Here is a 7,500-nt window from a genome sequence, read left to right as displayed (position 1 = left end):
CCTGGGGAGCATCGGCTCCGGGGTGGCGGCGTCTGATAGGGGGCCAAGGGGTCTATCAGCGACCCGAGTTTGAAGTGCCTGGGTCTCGGCCTATGCGAGATACGGCCGTTCAAAGTTTCACCCTGGGCGGGCTCTATCTCCGGCCCCCTGGGGAGCATCGGCTCCGGGGTGGCGGCGTCTGATAGGGGGCCAAGGGGTCTATCAGCGACCCGAGTTTGAAGTGCCTGGGTCTCGGCCTATGCGAGATACGGCCGTTCAAAGTTTCACACAGGGCGGGCTCTATCTCCGGCCCCCTGGGGAGCAACGGCTCCGGGGTGGCGGCGTCTGATAGGGGGCCAAGGGGTCTATCATCGACCCGAGTTTGAAGTCCCTGGGTCTCGGCCTCGGCGAGATACGGCCGTTCAAATTTCGAACTTTGGGGGGCGCTATCCCCGGCCCCCGGGGGGCTGGCGGCTCTGGGCTGGCGGCGTCTGATAGGGGGCCACGGGGTCTATCAACGACCCGAGTTTGAAGTCCCTGGGGCTCGGCCTCGGCGAGATACGGCCGTTCAAAGTTTTTAACTTTGGGGGGCGCTATCCCCGGCACCCGGGGGGCTGGCGGCTCTGGGCTGGAGGCGTCTGATAGGGGGCCACGGGGTCTATCATCGACCCGAGTTTGAAGTCCCTGGGGCTCGGCCTCGGCGAGATACGGCCGTTCTAAATTTCGAACTTTGGGGGGCGCTATCCCCGGCCCCCGGGGGGCTGGCGGCTCGGGGGAGGTGGCGTCCGAGAGGGGCCGACGGGCCCTATCAACGACCCGAGTTTCAAGTCCCTAGGCCCCGGCGTTCCCCAGCGGGCCCCGGTCGAACATCCGACCCCCCCTCTCCGGAGGCCTTGCCCAGGATGGTGAGCCTATCCCGGGTAGAGCTCCGATCTCGCCCGCGATCCTGGAGGTCGGCCCGATAGGGGAAGCCGTTCTGGCCCACCATCTGGGTGCTGACAAAAGCGCTTCGCAGGCTGAGCTCCAGGGGCTTTTTCGAGCGACCCAAGCCCAGCGTGGCCTCCCTCTCTTGGGCATGAGGGTGAGATGGCGCCCCCTAGTCTGGTTCTCTGTAAATTTGAAGGCTGAGCTCCAGGGGCTTTTTCGAGCAACCCAAGCCCAGCGTGGCCTCCCTCTCTTGGGCATGAGGGTGAGATGGCGCCCCCTACTCTGGTTCTCCGTAACCGTGGAAGTGCTGAGCTCCAGGGGCTTTTTCGAGCGACCCAAGCCCAGCGTGGCCTCCCTCTCTTGGGCATGAGGGTGAGATGGCGCCCCCTAGTCTGGTTCTCTGTAAATTTGAAGGCTGAGCTCCAGGGGCTTTTTCGAGCAACCCAAGCCCAGCGTGGCCTCCCTCTCTTGGGCATGAGGGTGAGATGGCGCCCCCTACTCTGGTTCTCCGTAACCGTGGAAGTGCTGAGCTCCAGGGGCTTTTTCGAGCGACCCAAGCCCAGCGTGGCCTCCCTCTCTTGGGCATGAGGGTGAGATGGCGCCCCCTAGTCTGGTTCTCTGTAAATTTGGAAGTGCTGAGCTCCAGGGGCTTTTTCGAGCGACCCAAGCCCAGCGTGGCCTCCCTCTCTTGGGCATGAGGGTGAGATGGCGCCCCCTAGTCTGGTTCTCTGTAAATTTGAAGGCTGAGCTCCAGGGGCTTTTTCGAGCGACCCAAGCCCAGCGTGGCCTCCCTCTCTTGGGCATGAGGGTGAGATGGCGCCCCCTACTCTGGTTCTCCGTAACCGTGGAGGCTGAGCTCCAGGGGCTTTATCGAGCGACCCAAGCCCAGCGTGGCCTCCCTCTCTTGGGCATGAGGGTGAGATGGCGCCCCCTACTCTGGTTCTCCGTAATCGTGGAGGCTGAGCTCCAGGGGCTTTTTCGAGCGACCCAAGCCCAGCGTGGCCTCCCTCTCTTGGGCATGAGGGTGAGATGGCGCCCCCTACTCTGGTTCTCTGTAACCGTGGAGGCTGAGCTCCAGGGGCTTTTTCGAGCGACCCAAGCCCAGCGTGGCCTCCCTCTCTTGGGCATGAGGGTGAGATGGCGCCCCCTACTCTGGTTCTCCGTAACCGTGGAGGCTGAGCTCCAGGGGCTTTATCGAGCGACCCAAGCCCAGCGTGGCCTCCCTCTCTTGGGCATGAGGGTGAGATGGCGCCCCCTACCCTGGTTCTCCGTAATCGTGGAGGCTGAGCTCCAGGGGCTTTTTCGAGCGACCCAAGCCCAGCGTGGCCTCCCTCTCTTGGGCATGAGGGTGAGATGGCGCCCCCTACTCTGGTTCTCTGTAAATTTGAAGGCTGAGCTCCAGGGGCTTTTTCGAGCGACCCAAGCCCAGCGTGGCCTCCCTCTCCTGGGCATGAGGGTGAGATGGCGCCCCCTACTCTGGTTCTCCGTAACCGTGGAGGCTGAGCTCCAGGGGCTTTTTCGAGCGACCCAAGCCCAGCGTGGCCTCCCTCTCTTGGGCATGAGGGTGAGATGGCGCCCCCTACTCTGGTTCTCTGTAAATTTGAAGGCTGAGCTCCAGGGGCTTTTTCGAGCGACCCAAGCCCAGCGTGGCCTCCCTCTCCTGGGCATGAGGGTGAGATGGCGTCCCCTACTCTGGTTCTCTGTAACCGTGGAGGCTGAGCTCCAGGGGCTTTTTCGAGCGACCCAAGCCCAGCGTGGCCTCCCTCTCTTGGGCATGAGGGTGAGATGGCGCCCCCTACTCTGGTTCTCCGTAACCGTGGAGGCTGAGCTCCAGGGGCTTTTTCGAGCGACACAGGCCCAGCTTGGCCTCCCTCTCCTGGGCATGAGAGTGAGATGGCGCCCCCTAGTCTGGTTCTCTGTAACCGTGGAGGCTGAGCTCCAGGGGCTTTTTCGAGCGACCCAGGCCCAGCGTGGCCTCCCTCTCTTGGGCATGAGAGTGAGACGGCGCCCCCTAGTCTGGTTCTCTGTAAATTTGAAGGCTGAGCTCCAGGGGCTTTTTCGAGCGACCCAAGCCCAGCGTGGCCTCCCTCTCCTGGGCATGAGGGTGAGATGGCGCCCCCTACTCTGGTTCTCCCTAACCGTGGAGGCTGAGCTCCAGGGGCTTTTTCGAGCGACCCAAGCCCAGCGTGGCCTCCCTCTCCTGGGCATGAGGGTGAGATGGCGCCCCCTAGTCTGGTTCTCTGTAACCGTGGAGGCTGAGCTCCAGGGGCTTTTTCGAGCGACCCAGGCCCAGCGTGGCCTCCCTCTCTTGGGCATGAGGGTGAGATGGCGCCCCCTACTCTGGTTCTCCGTAACCGTGGAGGCTGAGCTCCAGGGGCTTTTTCGAGCGACCCAAGCCCAGCGTGGCCTCCCTCTCTTGGGCATGAGGGTGAGATGGCGCCCCCTACTCTGGTTCTCTGTAAATTTGAAGGCTGAGCTCCAGGGGCTTTTTCGAGCGACCCAAGCCCAGCGTGGCCTCCCTCTCCTGGGCATGAGGGTGAGATGGCGCCCCCTACTCTGGTTCTCCGTAACCGTGGAGGCTGAGCTCCAGGGGCTTTTTCGAGCGACCCAAGCCCAGCGTGGCCTCCCTCTCTTGGGCATGAGGGTGAGATGGCGCCCCCTACTCTGGTTCTCTGTAACCGTGGAGGCTGAGCTCCAGGGGCTTTTTCGAGCGACCCAAGCCCAGCGTGGCCTCCCTCTCCTGGGCATGAGGGTGAGATGGCGTCCCCTACTCTGGTTCTCTGTAAATTTGAAGGCTGAGCTCCAGGGGCTTTTTCGAGCGACCCAAGCCCAGCGTGGCCTCCCTCTCCTGGGCATGAGGGTGAGATGGCGCCCCCTACTCTGGTTCTCCGTAACCGTGGAGGCTGAGCTCCAGGGGCTTTTTCGATCCACCCAGGCCCAACGTGGCCTCACTATCTCGGGCACAAGGGTGAGACGGCACCCCCTACTCCGGTTCTCCATTCGCTTGGTGACCAGTGGCAGGTCGTAGGCTCCGGGGCCTCTTCGGCGAGAGACCTATCCGACCGACCCTCGCCCTCTTCGGACTTCCTCGGCAGGTCGGAGGCCCTGGAGGAATTCGGGGTTGGAAAAATGACTAAGTCGAAAACGCGGGCCTTGGCCAGACATCCACCCTCCCCGAGGCTCCGGGGCAGGCCGGGAAAGGTGCCTCGTCCCCGGCCACCGTCGGGATTCGCCCGCGACTCCGGAGGTCGGCCCGATAGGGGATGGCGTTTTTACGGGCCGTCGCGATTTCGACGATCGCCTGATTTTGTGGACTTAGGTTCTGGCGAAAACCATTTTGGGTCCAGGGGGGCTGTCTGGAGGGTTCCCCGGCCCACTTACCCTCTCTCGGGCGTGAGAGTGAGACGGCTCCCCATACTCTGGTTCTCTGTAAATTTGAAGGCTGAGCTCCATGGTCGTTTTCGAGCGACCCAGGCCCAATGTGGCTTCACCCTCTCGGGCACGAGAGCGAGACGGCTCCCCATACTCTGGTTCTCTGTAAATTTGAAGGCTGAGCTCCAGGGGCGTTTTCGAGCGGCCCAGGCCCAACGTGGCCTCACCCTCTCGGGCAAGAGAGCGAGACGGCTCCCCCTACTCTGGTTCCCTGTGAATTTGAAGGCCGAGCTCCATGGGCTTTTTCGAGCGACCCAGGCCCAACGTGGCCTCACCCTCTCGGGCACGAGAGCAAATATGGCTCCCCCTACTCTGGTTCTCTGTGAATTCGAAGGCCGAGCTCCATGGGCTTTTTCGAGCGACCCAGGCCCAACGTGGCCTCACCCTCTCGGGCACGAGAGCAAATATGGCTCCCCCTACTCTGGTTCTCTGTAAATTCGAAGGCCGAGCTCCATGGGCTTTTTCGAGCGACCCAGGCCCAACGTGGCCTCACCCTCTCGGGCACGGGAGCGAACATGGCTCCCCCTACTCTGGTTCTCTGTAAATTCGAAGGCCGAGCTCCATGGGCTTTTTCGAGCGACCCAGGCCCCACGTACCCTCCCCGTGGCCGGGGTGACGCGAGTCGTCTGAGGGCCCCCCCCCCGACCGGGAACGCAAACTGATACGTCCGGGGGGGGGACCCGTTCGCGGGGGGTGACCAGTGGAGGCCCGTGAGCTCTGACGACTAAGTCGAAAACGCGGGCTTTGGCCAAACATCCACCCTCCCCGAGGCTCCGGGGCAGGCCGAGAGAGGTGCCTCGTCCCCGGCCGCCGTCCGGATTCGCCCGCGACTCCGGAGGTCGGCCCGATAGGGGAAGGCGTTTTTACGGGCCGTCGCGATTTCGGCGAACGCGTCATTTTGTGGACTTAGGTTCTGGCGCGTATCGCAAGAGAACGGATCGAGTGGAGCACGTTGCGCGCCCGAGCTAGGACCCCGCCCGGCCACCGGCCGCTATGGGCGGGTGCGCCTAGGGGGCACGGTGTGTGGAAGGTACGGTTTAGACGTGGGCGACACACCGTGTCCGGCACAATGCGCGCATGAGACGGGGCCCTGTCCCCCCCCTCTCTCGGGAGACTCAGACGGCCGGTCTATCGTAAGGGTCCGCCACCGGCGGTCGGAGAAGGAGGCGCGAGGCGGGCGGTCGGCTCCGTCCGGCCCTCGCCCGCCCTCCTCCCGTCCCCGCGAAGCACACTTTTCCCGGTTACGGCCTCGATCAGCGGCCAGCCACCCCCCGTGACCCCCGAGCGGGGGAGGTCGCCGCACGTCGCCCTATGAGCGGCCGCGCCGCGTGGGTTCCGCCCCCCGGGGCGCGACACCCACCGCGGAGTGAGACCCGCGTGTAGGAAACAAGCGCGCTGCGGTTGTCCATCCCACACCCCCTCCCGAGGGCTACCTGGTTGATCCTGCCAGTAACATATGCTTGTCTCAAAGATTAAGCCATGCAGGTCTAAGTACACACGGCCGGTACAGTGAAACTGCGAATGGCTCATTAAATCAGTTATGGTCCCTTTGATCGCTCCACCCGGTACTTGGATAACTGTGGCAATTCCAGAGCTAATACATGCAAACGAGCGCCGACCCTCCCTCACGGGCGGGGACGCGTGCATTTATCAGATCCAAAACCCATCCGGGGTCGGGGATCCGTCCCCGCCCCGGTCCCTTTGGTGACTCTAGATAACCTCGGGCCGATCGCGCGCCCCCCGCGGCGGCGACGACTCTTTCGAATGTCTGCCCTATCAACTTTCGATGGTACTTTAGGCGCCTACCATGGTGACCACGGGTAACGGGGAATCAGGGTTCGATTCCGGAGAGGGAGCCTGAGAAACGGCTACCACATCCAAGGAAGGCAGCAGGCGCGCAAATTACCCATTTCCGACTCGGAGAGGTAGTGACGAAAAATAACAATACAGGTCTCTTTCGAGGCCCTGTAATTGGAATGAGCGTATCCTAAACCCATGGGCGAGGACCCATTGGAGGGCAAGTCTGGTGCCAGCAGCCGCGGTAATTCCAGCTCCAATAGCGTATATTAAAGTTGCTGCAGTTAAAAAGCTCGTAGTTGGATCTCGGGAGTGGGCTGGCGGTCCGCCGCGAGGCGAGCCACCGCCTGTCCCGGACCCTGCCTCCCGGCGCCCCCCGGATGCCCTTAACTGGGTGTCCGGTCACCTCGGGGCCCGGAGCGTTTACTTTGAAAAAATTAGAGTGTTCAAAGCAGGCCGCCTGTCGCCGCTGAATACCGCAGCTAGGAATAATGGAATAGGACTCCGGTTCTATTTTGTGGGTTTCTGGAACCCGGGGCCATGATTAAGAGGGACGGCCGGGGGCATTCGTATTGCGCCGCTAGAGGTGAAATTCTTGGACCGGCGCAAGACGGACGAAAGCGAAAGCATTTGCCAAGAATGTTTTCATTAATCAAGAACGAAAGTCGGAGGTTCGAAGACGATCAGATACCGTCGTAGTTCCGACCGTAAACGATGCCGACCCGCGATCCGGCGGCGTTATTCCCATGACCCGCCGGGCAGCGTGCGGGAAACCACGAGTCTTTGGGTTCCGGGGGGAGTATGGTTGCAAAGCTGAAACTTAAAGGAATTGACGGAAGGGCACCACCAGGAGTGGAGCCTGCGGCTTAATTTGACTCAACACGGGAAACCTCACCCGGCCCGGACACGGAAAGGATTGACAGATTGATAGCTCTTTCTCGATTCTGTGGGTGGTGGTGCATGGCCGTTCTTAGTTGGTGGAGCGATTTGTCTGGTTCATTCCGATAACGAACGAGACTCCGGCTTGTTAAATAGTTACGCGGCCCCGTGCGGTCGGCGTTCAACTTCTTAGAGGGACAAGTGGCGTTCAGCCACGCGAGATGGAGCAATAACAGGTCTGTGATGCCCTTAGATGTCCGGGGCTGCACGCGCGCCACAATGGGCGGATCAGCGTGTGTCTACCCTGCGCCGAGAGGCGCGGGTAACCCGCTGAACCCCGCTCGTGATCGGGACTGGGGATTGAAACTATTTCCCATCAACGAGGAATTCCCAGTAAGCGCGGGTCATAAGCTCGCGTTGATTAAGTCCCTGCCCTTTGTACACACCGCCCGTCGCTACTACCGATTGGATGGTTTAGTGAGGTCC

At 62.1% G+C, this 7,500-nt stretch overlaps 1 non-coding gene across 1 annotated transcript in view; it reads left to right on the top strand.

Moving 5' to 3' along the window:
- The first annotated feature begins 5,768 nt into the window (after window positions 1–5,768).
- The window catches only part of LOC132134409 (18S ribosomal RNA), a 1,861-nt gene continuing 129 nt past the window's right edge, over window positions 5,769–7,500 (top strand). The window contains exon 1 of the ribosomal RNA XR_009429566.1: window positions 5,769–7,500. This exon is cut by the window's right edge and continues 129 nt beyond it. This is a non-coding gene — a ribosomal RNA (18S ribosomal RNA).

This window comes from Carassius carassius, unplaced genomic scaffold, assembly GCF_963082965.1.
Source record: "Carassius carassius unplaced genomic scaffold, fCarCar2.1 SCAFFOLD_117, whole genome shotgun sequence".
Classification (NCBI taxonomy): domain Eukaryota; kingdom Metazoa; phylum Chordata; class Actinopteri; order Cypriniformes; family Cyprinidae; genus Carassius; species Carassius carassius.
The sequence above is the reverse complement of the archived record's forward strand: the minus strand, read 5'-3'. Positions and strand labels throughout refer to the sequence as shown.